The sequence below is a fragment of the Malania oleifera genome, chromosome 8 (genome assembly GCF_029873635.1).
Source record: "Malania oleifera isolate guangnan ecotype guangnan chromosome 8, ASM2987363v1, whole genome shotgun sequence".
Lineage (NCBI taxonomy): Eukaryota > Viridiplantae > Streptophyta > Magnoliopsida > Santalales > Ximeniaceae > Malania > Malania oleifera.
The window spans coordinates 97,884,859-97,898,056 of record NC_080424.1 but is presented as its reverse complement, the minus strand read 5'-3'; the positions used below and the strand labels follow the sequence as shown (position 1 = coordinate 97,898,056).

Here is a 13,198-nt window from a genome sequence, read left to right as displayed (position 1 = left end):
TACTAGGATGATGCACCTAACTTTCCTAACCGGGTTTAAGTCAATCCGCTCCCTCTTCAGGCTCATGCCTGGAATACAACAAATTTAATATAAATTGTGTACAAATAAAGTACTTCTTACTCTAAGCAAATTTGCACCAATATGCTTAACCAAATAATGCACTCACATATGATATGAATTAAAACTCAATGTGAGAATGTATATTTTTCACTAAAAAAATTATTTCTCAATAAAGACCGAGTGTGAAAAATGATTTTCTTACTAACAAGAGTAAGAGACCTTTCAAGAAAAGATATTAAAATAAAAATATGTTCAAAGTACTTTTTTCAATATGTTAGAAGTTTTTCCAAAAACTAGTTTTTCAAATAAAGCTTTGGGGAATTAGGATTCTTGCTCAAAAATAATTTTACAATGAAGAATATATGAGCCTTTAAAGTCTTACAATATATGTGCAAGATTCACAAGCAATAAACAAGTTTTTCTCCAAAAATATTTATCAATGAAAATATATGGAGAAAACTTAGGATTTACTCTCAAGATAATGATTTTAAAAATAATGAAATATGAGAGTACAAGAAATATGATTTGTAAAAATAAAATGCCCAAGATAAAGAATCTTAAAAATGATTTTTCGAATATATAACAAAGAGAGGATGAAAAACAAGTTTAGGAAGATGAAAAAATGATATAAAAATTTGAGAGGATTTTCTAACTAATAATCTTGCTAATTTTGAGTTATGAGAGAGTATATATAGGCTTCTTAGGAAACCTGACCATTAGGGACATATTAGGGATTTTTGAAAAAGTTTAAATGAGGTTAATAAAATTTTAATCGTGTTTTAACCTCAGTAATTCTTGCCAACCCGAGAGCACTAGTCGACCAAACTTAAGGTTTGATTGACCGAGTGGCTGAGTTTGGTCAACCAAAAGAATTTTGAACTACGAAGATGGTCAACCGTACTTAAGGGGTTCAAAGGCCATTTTCCAAAATCGTGCGGTTCAATCAACCGGGTCAATTTGAACTAAAAGGTTCGATCAACTGGGCGATTGGGGCTTCTCCCGAGGATGTTCGGTCGACCAAAGCATTGAAATTCATTTTCTGGTCAATCAACTGAAGAATCAATTTATTGACCCCGAGAGGTTCAGTCAACCAGGTCTTGCCTATATACTTCTAGTCAGTTGACCAAGCACTCAACATGTTGACTCGATTAGGGTTCAGTTGACCGAGGATCTCAATATAACTGAGTTCGATCGACCGAATATGCCATTCTTGGGCGTTTTGGTCCTTTTTCTCTTATAAAATTTTCTCTAGTCATATGATGATTAATGTTAAGACTATAGGGCATATTTTTATGAAATATACGGAATCCTAAGGTCAGTCTAGGTTTTTGAGCATATACCCTAAAAAAATCCGATCTCGATCGACTGAAGGTCGACCAAAGGGTGATCCCTAAGGTTCTGTGGCCCCCTATGGTCAATTTATAGTCATCACTGAACTTTTATCCATATCATGCATGCAATGCATTAATTATTACATATCATTTCCTATTTACTATTACAGACCAAATAGAAAAACTAAATGCAATACAAGTGAAATTTAAATGTCTTCAATCTTCTTTACTCTTATGACTTCCTTGGAATACACCAGCTGATGTATGTCTTTCGAGTTTCTTCTAACTTCCATTTTTAGTCCCCTTATATGTGCGCTAACATATCAAGCCTGCTAAAACACTGGATACACACATAAGAAACTTGTGGTTTGTCATTATCAAAACCAAGAATCTGACTCAAAAAGTCAACAATGTTGATTCTATGAACTAGTTTAATTATGAATTTCATGACTGTTTTGTACTATTTAATTGCCACTATTTTTTAATTAGTCGATATGCATTTTACATGTGGAGTACGTTTTAATATTACTTCTACATTGGAATTTCATCTTTATAAATTTTAGGAAAATATCTCTTGCAAATTTGGAAGAACTCAAAACCTTACTTTTATGTGCTATTGCTATGCAACTCAAGGAGGCCTTTCCATTCACGTTAAAATGGTGTATACATTGGTTAATTGTGGTTAACTAATTTTTTTATTCGATTTGGTTCATATTTGATAATTACACAGGTCCTAAGATTTCGTTTGGATCATGGGTGTTAGGTCACTATATTGTCTTAATGAAACATTTTGAGTTGTGTTTGGATGATTTTGGAAGATTTGATTTTGGTGGTGTCTCACAAGGATGAACAATTTCAAATGTATCAACACATACTTTGGCGAGGGAGTATATAATGAAGAAACAAGGTAATAATATTAGAATTGTTTTTAAATTTCTTTATAGATAGTGAGTGTGATGTTCTATTTTAAAGTTGGAGTTTCGTAGGTGAAATAGGCAAAATACAGTATGTAGACCTGCTAGAATTACTAGTTAATAAAATAGAGACAAGATTTGGAGTTTTTTCCCAATTTATCCTTTTTTTAAAAAAATATATATTAAATAATACCTTTCTCGGGAAAATAATTCCCGGAATACCCCTGACGTAATCTCGTTACTTTAAATAGCGAGATTTGCCACGTGTCATTTCAAGAATTATTTTTCTAAAAAAAAATATTATTTAATATATATATTTTTTTTAAAATGATAAATCAGGAAATAAATTCTTCTACGTAATAAATAGAGAAATAAATTCTTTTAATATATTTTAAAAAAAATGATAAATCGGAAATAAATCTTTTGTGTGATAAATTCTTCTGCGTAATAAATCGGGAAATAAAAAAAAATTTAATTCTTTCTCTTATTACTTTTGGAACAATAAATTTTTGAAAAAAAGAAAATTCCTATTTAATTATATCTATTTTTTTCTATTTAATATATTTTTGTAAATTTTTTTTACTTAAAAGAGTTGTTTTGTTCATTAGATTTAAAGATTTTTTATTTAGTGTATCTTATATCAATATAGAAAATGTATAAACGATACTCATTTCTCTATTTGATTTATAACAAAAATAAAATTTCTACATAAGATTCTCATGAGTTGCATGAAATTAAAATTTTCATATTTTGTAAGCATTGTCATATGTGAGCATAAAGATAAGAGTGTCATATTTTTAAAAATTTTATATTCCTCAAAATATAAAAATTGTCATCATATATGACTTTCTAATCACCAGTTAAATGTAAAAATAAATATCATGAAAACTTTAAAAAAAAAATAAGGGTCTATTTAGTTATGGAAAATATTTTTAATATTTATTTTTAGTTTAAAAAAATATTTAAAAATAGCTAATTTTTCATTTTTTAGAAATTTTTTCTAAAATAAATTAACAGTATAAAAAATTTGACACTATTTTCTTGTAGAAATAGTTCTATTTTTATTTTTTTTATTTTTAAAATAATTAAAAATGATGTTCTTTATTTTTTAAAATTCATATAGAAAAGGTAACAAATATTTTTTGCTGTTTTTTAGATTTCTAACTCTTATTTTGTTAATTAAGACTTGAGCGCATGCACTCATATATTAAATTTTGATTTGTGAATTCAAATCCAAAATTAGTGATCAAAAATATTAACTTATATAATTTAAATTTTTTTAAAAGAATTACTTTAATAATTATTTAAAAATCTAAAAAGTATTTTGACTTTTTTAAAAAAAATATTTATTTTCTAACTATTTAATATGAATCTTAAAAACTAGAAAATCAATTAAAATTTTTATAATTTGTAAAAAATAAAAAAAATAAAAAAAATAAAAAAAATAAAAAAAATAAAAAAAAATTTCCACAACTAAACTAGGGTGGTACTTGATAATTGGGACTATAGGAATTGAAATTGAAATAATTGATTCTCATTCCCAATATTTGCTTATTAGAAATATCATTCCAATTTACATGCAAAATGAGATTTCCCCTTTTGTTTATATTTTGATTCCTACCTCTTACTCTGAAATTAAATCTTGATTCTTGAAAACACAATATTTATTATAATATGACAATTTATATATAATATATATTATATAAATTTTAAAAATAATATTAATATTATGATATCATTAATATTTTTATTATATATAATAATATTATAGCATATAAAAATTTATAGAAGGAATTTATTTCTCAATTTATTACGCAGAAGAATTTATTACACAGAAGATTTATTTCTCAATTTATCATTTTTTGAAAAATATATTAAAAAAATTTATTTCCCTATTTATTACGCAGAAGAATTTATTTCCTGATTTATCATTTTTTAAAATATATATATTAAATAATATCTTTTTTGAAAAAATAATTCCCGAAATGACACATGGCAAATCTCACTACTCCAAGTAGCGAGATTACGTTAGGGTTATTCTCGGGAATTATTTTCCTGAGAAATGTATTATTTAATATATATTTTTTTAAATGATAAATTGGGAAAAAACTCCAAGATTTGAACAATTAGATACTAAAATTGCTATTGTAATAAATAAATATATATATAAAGTATGACAAAAAAATGACATGTTGAAGAACTAGATTCTTGGAAATGGACCTTGAAAGTAAGCCTTAGTTTGAAGGAGATTATAAGAAAATCAAAAACTAAAAGATGAATTAATGAAAAAGATGAAGAATACTTCAACACAAGAGGTATGACTTAGAGAAGTTTAATGCGACTATTAATATTTACTTGAATTTAAGCAAGGCCCAACTTAGGAAATATTGAAGAACCATAAAAAAGTTGGCATAATGGTTGTCAATATTGTTAATCACTAACAAAAGTATATGGACCAAAGAAAAATTATTAGATTATATTATAATGACTCTATAAGGAGATGACTAAATTGGTTAAAAGGTTACAAAGAATCTAATGCTAGTATCATAATTAACGCTAAAAAAATTGAGTCACTTAATAATTTCAATAGTTTCTCCTAAACAGCCAATAGTTTGTATTGATTTACAATTTTAGTTTATGTAAACAACATTACAGATTACTATATATAATACACCAAATGACTAAATCTTTTTGATTGATGGTATTATGTTATATGAATTGTAGATTAAACTACTGAAATACATGCTTGTGTTGAACGCCAACTGAATGGTTGATGCAGTATATTGTGAATTGCATACTGATAGTGGATTTAGGTTGTTACATATTTGAAATGATTTATTTGCTGAAAACAACCAAATTTCAGGTACAAGTTTTATGGGAAAATGTCCAATTTACAGACAGCATACTGCTGAAATTTCGTTAAAATTTTTCCAAAATAAAACCATATACAAAGATAATTATGATAAAATGAATGTTAAAATATTTTTGAAAGGATGAGTGAAAGTTAGATGAATATTAAACTTCATCCTTGAAGCCAAGACCAATATTGTTGAACTTTCTTCATCCTTCAAATGGCGAACGTCAATCTTGGCAAATTCATGAGAACCACATTGACCTCCTAATGGCTATCCTCTTCCCTTTATCACCAGAAATCTCTGTTAGAAGAGTTGTTATGTTTGTAATTATGTTGTGTGAATGGAGGTATTTTTGTCTTTCATGTCTTATTATTATTCATATATAAGAGGGTGAACTTGTAATTATATGTATGCTCCAAGAAATTGCCGCCTATTTTTTCTCTTATCTTCTTCTATTTCCTCTTCTACATCTCTAACTTTACAACATGTATCATAGTATTGATCTCCTCTAAATCTGATTCATCTGAGTTGATTATTGGACACTCTGTTTTATGTTTTTTTTTTTTTCCCCTTATCTTTCCTTCGTTGGCTCTCAAATTTGGTTTTTGTTTGGTTTGAGAGTTGATTAGGGACCCTCTTCCTCTCAATTAGGTTATGCAGCATCCTTAGTTGTATGTTGTGTGTGTTTTTCATTGTCTCCTAATATGAAACTCTTGTGCACTCATATAATTTATTACCGGTTAGATTATTGTGAACTGTTTATTGTAAACAACCAGGTTTGGAGTATATTTCTATGAAAAGTGTCCTATTTACAGACGAAATGCTGTCAAAATTTTTCTAAACTTCTATAATTTTGAAAAATATAATCTTATAGACTTTCATGTATATCATTGTCTTTATTTTTGAGTCCTAAGGTTGTCTTGAGCACATTGAACATTTATATGATGCAAAAATCTTGTGAATTGCATGCTTTTGTAACTTGCAAGTTTGGAAAATATTTTATTTTTAAATAGCATGCTGCCGAAAATTTGTTAAATTTTTCCCAAAATAATCAAAGTCATATATCATATTTGTAAAAATGATTATAGTGTGCTGAATGTTAAAACATTTTTGAAAAGATGAGTGAAGTTCAAATGAATTTTGAACTTCATCTCTAAATTTACTTTTGCATATGTTAAGTGAAAATTCTATCAATCATGGACTCATTTGCATTATTTGATTATTATAGTTGTTTTTGAGTCTTAAGGAAGCCATGTAAACCATAAACATCATATTCTATTTTTCATTGAACTATATTCTGATATAGATTGTTTGTAGGATACATGAATACATTACATTATTTAATGCTTATTATATGAAGCTCTTGTGCACTCATAAAATTCATTACTAGTTGGATTATTGTGAACTATTTATTGTAAACACCTAGGTTTGGAGCATATCTCTATGAAAAATGTCCTATTTACAGATAAAATGCTGCCAAAATTTTTCTAAACTAATAATACTTAGCTATTTAAAATTGTATAATTTTTTTTTAACTATGCCCAAATGTCCGATTATTTTGCCATTAAATCATTGATACTTAAAGTACGTATACATTTATGTTCAAAAATCGTATACTAATTTTTTTTATAATTCTTTATTTGTAAGATTTGCGGCTATCACAACATCAGCACGATGTCACGCACTACAGTCGAATGCAGTTTTTGATTTTTTTTTTGTATTTTCTTTTGTTATCTAAACAGATGGAATTTCTCTATTTTAATTTGAATTTGTATAACGTATTTGTATTTGAATTTTTTAATATTTTTGAAATTTATGTATTTTAATTGAATTTGTATAACGTATTTTTATTTGTATTTGTATTTGAATTCGAATTTTGAATAATTTATGAATTTTTTAGTAATTATGGTTTAATGTTATGTACGCAAAAATGTAATTACAAAGTTTTACAGAAATTAATGATTAAAAATTATTAATTTTAAAGTATTAGTGACGATTTTTAAACCGTCACTAAAAATTGTCCATTTTTTAAGTAGTAGTGACGAATTTCAAAACCGTCACTAAAGCCCAAGTATTAGTGACGATTTTAAAATTCGTCACTAATACTAGTATTAGTGACGAATTTCAAAATCGTCACCAATACTCTACTATTAGTGATGGTTTTGAAATTCGTCGCTAATACTCTACTATTAGCGACGGTTTTGAAATTCGTCACTAATACTCTATTATTAGCGACGATTTTAAAATTTATTACTAATACTCTACTATTAATAACAGTTTTGAAATTCGTCACTATTACTCTACTATTAGTGACGATTTTGAGTTGAGCCAATGTAAAATTTATAGTAACGGTATTAGGGTTTTAGTGACGATTATAATCTGTCACTATTACTCTATTATTAGTGACGCTTTTAAAATTTGTTACTAATAATTATTAGTAACCGCCATTATGGCAACTAATTCAAAATCGTCGCTAATACTATTAGTGACGGTTTTGTGATTATTAGTGACAGTTTTGATCCTTCACTAATAACCTTATTTTTTGTAGTGTTATCAGAGCCTCGATTTTGTTCTTTAAGTGGTTGATTGACAAAATTTGGACATATTTCGCTCATGCGATGGTGCGCGCATAGGCTCAAGCCACGAAACATACCCTCTTTGTTTAATATGCAAAAGGACATTGGCTCGTGAGACATTCAGGGGTGTGTAGGACTATAACTTAGTTGTATGTCCTAACCCCCTAGAGTTGCTCTACGGCTTGCTACTCTCGAGCTTCTTTCCTGCTCTGGTGGTCTCCTCCATATCTCTCAAGCTCTTCCTTTTCAATTCAATTTGGTTTCTCCTTGTGTCCATCACCTCCTCTGGGTTGATATATTTCTGAGCTCGTGCCATTAGTTCTCCCATATCGATTAGGGTTTCCTTCCCTAGTGAGTATAAGAAATCCCTTGACTGGAGAGCCATTGTTAGGGCTGCCACTGCTACCTCGTGATCCAAGTTTCGAATCTGCAAAGTTGTAGTGACGAAATGGTGCATAAACTTCTTCAACGTTTCCCTTTCTCCTTGGACTAGGCTCATCAAATGAGATGAGGTTTTGGCTATTCTACGGTTGCTGATGAAGTGTCCCGTGAACTGCTTCTCCATTTCAAAAAAGGAATCGATAGAACCAGACTTCAGGGTCCGATACCATGCTCTGACATTCCCTTTTAGAGTGGTTACGAATGCCCAACACATGATAGCATTCGATACACCTTGCAATTGCATTAGCTCTTTAAAGGTATCCAGGTGGTCCATAGGATCGGATGAGCCTTCATACCTCTCAAAACTAGGCATTTTGAATTTACTAGGCAGGGGACACACTCATTACTTCTGTGGTGAAGGGCGAGTCTGAAGACTTCAGCAAAGACTCCTCAAAGGATAAGTTGGTGTGAGCTTCCTTCATCATCTTCTCTAGTTGATCAATTCTCTAGAATCTTTCCTCCAGTTCATTTGATCACTGCTCGTTGATTCCCACACTATTTACGTCCTCCACCTTCCTTGTGGGATCGGCTTTTTCATCGATCTCCTGTGGGACTGTAGTTTTTCCATGCGACTCAAGATCTACTTGCTTATGATAGGGAACAAGTTCTTTATGATCCTTTTGTTATAGGATCATATTGAACATGTCCTCCATCTTCTTCTGGGAAGTCGTCATGTTTTCCATCCTTTTCTAGAAAGCAAGGAACTCACCTCTAGTCATGCTGGAATGGTCGCCTGGTGCAGAGTGTATGGACTAGGGTGACTGATCACCCATGGCGGGCTCTAAATTCGAATTATTGGATGTGGTCATGACTTAAATATTGGAAAAGAAAAATCTCTCAAGAATTGTTCCCACAGATGGCACCAACTGTTGTTGAATAAAGTTTAACGATCTTTGGAGACATTCCTTGATCACGACCACCTGAAAAAGAAAAAGTATGAATGGCTTGGGAGGACCCAGGGTGTACTCCATGGGATCACTCTGATGCCTACGTAAGAGACTTAATCAAGAGGTTTTACGCAACAGTAAAGAATAGGTTGGAATGAGATGCCCTTACCTCCTCTCTGAATCCCTTTTTATAGTTATGGAGTTTGACCTTGTGGTGATATGGTTTTAATGGGTGCATTATTGCACAGTTGTGGATCGCTCTAACCTTTAAGAGCATTGACGTGGATGACTTGGTAACTCCCCCATTAATGAGTGCTTTGGTCTTCTCACATGTTTATGGAAATTGTTATAATGAGTGGGGTCAAATTACAGTCTTCCTATTTAATGAGGATATCTTTGGGGTATATCAAATAAGCTCCTCAAGAGTGGCTCAAGTGATAAACTCAAAACTTTCCTGGTTAAAATGTCAGGGTTCGAGTCTTGGGCATCACAACTTCGCATTTGAAATAATACCTTAGTATTCAAGTGTCTAAAGGGCCTCCAACACCAATATTATTTTAAAAATAAATAAATAAATAAATAGTTCTATGTTTGAAGAGGTCTTAGATTGGGTCTACCACATCATCTATAAACTAATCCAATTAAATGTTGACAATTCTTAAGTAGACATATCAGCAAATCCTAATCAATTGTTCCTTTCCTATTCATGATATAAATGCTTCCTTTTTTCTTTTTTCTTTTTTTGCCTTTTTTATGTATTTAAATTTATATTTTTTTTAAAACAATCACACTAAAAAGAATATATATATTCTCTAAGTTCAGAACGTTAAATAGCCTTATTTACCTGAAGAAAAAAAAATTATATAACATTTCATAGTACCTTGAATCTAAATTTGAGAGTATATATAATTACTTGAATATATATATATATATATATATATATATATATATATAAAGTTATCCTAAAATATAAGTAGATTATAGAAGTTCATTTCTTAATTCTTTAAGATTTGTTACATTACAATAAATATTATAGTTAATAAAAATATATTTCCTAATAATTATGAAAAGAAGATAATATATAATATGTATTTTAAAAATCACTTTTCTAAAAATTCCTTATTAGGAAATGTATATAAATATATTTTTTATTATTTATAATATAAAATTATTTTATTTACTTATTTATTTATTTTATAGTCAATAACTTCTACCAGGTCCTTCGGATAGACTAATCCAATTAAAAGATGACAACTTTTAAGTAGACCAAATAATCAAATCCTAATGTTATTCCTTTCTACAATAAATCCTTAATAATACTGAAAGTTGAAAAAAAGAAAAAAAAAATTGAGTTCAAGAAAAAAAAATTAAATTACCTAGTAGAATAGAAATAAAATTGAGAGTATATTATTACGCAATATATATATATATGTGTGCGTGTGTCTATATATATATATATATATAAAGTTGAGATACAAGTAGATTATAAATGTGTTTTTTAACTCTTCATAATGTATTTTGTTGTTTTGTCTAATGAATTATCATAAATGCGTCAATGAGTGGATTGCAATATTTTCATCTCTCCGTTTGGTGCCTGGATGGGTTTGAAGGGTCTATTCAAGTAGGAGTTATGGGCCATAAAATAATTAAATAATATTATAATATAAATAATATGAATAAAAATATTTATGTATATTTTCTAATGAGGAATTATTGTTATTTTCATAATTATTAGAAAATATGTATTTATTATTTATTTGTAATATTATTATGACGTGACACATCTTAAATAATAAACAAATGACTTTTATAATCCACTTACATTCTAGACAGTATTATATTTTTATTTTTTTTCGAGCACTTATATATACTCTTAACTTTAAATTCATGGTAGTAAGAAATGTAATTTATTTTTTTCTTTTTTTCAAGTAAATAAGATAATGTTACATCCCGAATTCAAAATATTTTATTTTTTAATTTTTAGTGTGATTCTTTCTTCTAAAATATATATATAATTGAATTTAAATACATAAAAAAATAAAAAATGCATTTATATACTAAATAAGAAAAACAAAATAGAACTTATTTTGAAAATAAATAATGGACTAGGATTTGCTATATGTCTAGTTAAGAGTTGTCACTATTTAATTAGATTAGTTTATAAATGATATGATAAACCAATCTATCTAACAATTTCTTCCTGAATTATAAATGAATTGAATTTGAATAAAATTATATTAGAATTTAACCAAATCTACCTAAATTTAAATTTAAGATTCAAAATTCATAATCCGTAGCTTAATTTATCCGCCCATTCACAAGAATTTACAAAATTGAGCTACAATAAATATTGACAATAAAAATGATTATATTTGGCAATTTTGTCAAAATATAGCATTGCAAAAATAAAGAAACAATGACCATTTAATAAAAAATTTAATTGAAAGGAAATTACAAATAATACATGCCATGATAAAGGGAAAGTCATAGCAGAATATTTGCATGGAGAATTTATGGGCATTATTTGCGTATCTCCTAAATAAATCATAATATACAGCCAGAGCCAGAGCCAGAGCCAGAGCCAGAGGGGACATTTTATTGAATTTAGTAATAATTTTTTCGAAATTTTAACCTCTTCAATTCTTTGCTTTCTTGCTCAATCCCACCCTCAGATGGCATCACAGAAAAGTTTTTAACATAATAACGTTGTCCAGTACTAAAGTGGCTGTTTGTTTGGAGAGAGAAAGCAGAAAGAGAAGAAGAAATAAATTGAAAACTGTGTACCTGCAATTGGAGAAGCCAGAGAGAGAGGCCGGCGGTGGCCGCGGTGAAGGTCCATCGCGGATGTCTTGTCCTCCAATTTTCAAAGACGAAATAAAACAGAAACAAAATATTAAAAGAACTGATGCTTGAGCCGCGTCGTGGGCGGCTGAAGATGGCTCGGGCAAGCAGGGGCGGCGACCGCGGCGGAGCTAGGGTTTTGGCCTTCCCCCGCATGTTCTCTTGAAAGAGAGAAAAGATGAAAAGAAAATGGGAAAATTCTGCTTTTAAAAATACTGTTGAACCAAACAACCAAGCTCAACTAATTAAACAAAAAAAGACTATTTAAAATAAAAAATTTTAAATCTTGCAACACCAAAATGACACTTCATCCACTGAATTTTCGAAAATTATCACAAAACCACTGAAATTTAATTTTATTAACAATGTGAAAGCTAAGCTTAGTAAAAAAATTAAATTTATTCTTAATAAAATAACAAATTTGTCCTTCCACTTAATTTTGATAAGATAAATTAAGAAAATAACATTAATTTAATAATTTAGGTTGAAAAGGTTGATTAATTAATTATAATATATTTTTAAAATTAAATTAACAGATGAATTTAATACTTAACGATTAAATCGGGCCAATAAGTTGACATAAGCATGACAACGTAATTAAATTAATATTTATAAAATTAAAAATTATGAAAAATGAATAAATAATACAAATAATTGAGAAAAAATACTTAAATAATTGTATCAATATTTGTTATATACATAAAAATTAAATGACTAAACATATCTTTAGCAAATAAAATATAGTTTTATAAATTTGATTTGGATCATAGTTGAAATGTGCCTTCCTTTTTGAGTTTGATTAAATATCCTAGTAACATAATAACTTAAATAAAATTAAAAAAAGATGAGTGAATTGTCTCAAACAATAGTCAACCAATTAATATAAATTTAAATTTTATTCATATAGAAAAACTAGTCTCCCATTTTATAGTTTTAATTTATAAATAATGAATTTTATATATATATATATATATATATATATATATATATATATAACTTTATGTTTGATAAGTTGCTTAAATTTAAAAATGCTAAACTAAGTTTTATTTGTTTTATGACATGTTTAGTCATTATTTTTTTATAAAAATTACATATAATAAACATTTTTTAGCATTATAATTATTAGATATTTTTATAATTTATTAGTAATTTTTATTTTTTATATATATCAAAAAAAATTAAATAATATTTTTTTTTTTATGATGATGTCAATTAGTTGATTTAAAGCGATTGGAGTGAATAGACCAGTTGATTTGAGAATCAATTAGATATTCATGATGCTTAGTTTCCAAG

The 13,198-nt window shown here is 28.1% G+C and overlaps 1 long non-coding RNA gene across 1 annotated transcript; it reads right to left on the bottom strand.

The window, feature by feature from the left end:
- Positions 1-1,478: 1,478 nt before the first annotated feature.
- LOC131161948 (uncharacterized) lies at positions 1,479-12,119 on the bottom strand. Its single transcript, XR_009138651.1, has 2 exons — positions 11,849-12,119; positions 1,479-1,731 (listed from the first exon to the last, which is right to left on the bottom strand). It is a non-coding gene; the product is annotated as an uncharacterized LOC131161948 (long non-coding RNA).
- Between the last annotated feature and the right edge of the window lie 1,079 nt (positions 12,120-13,198).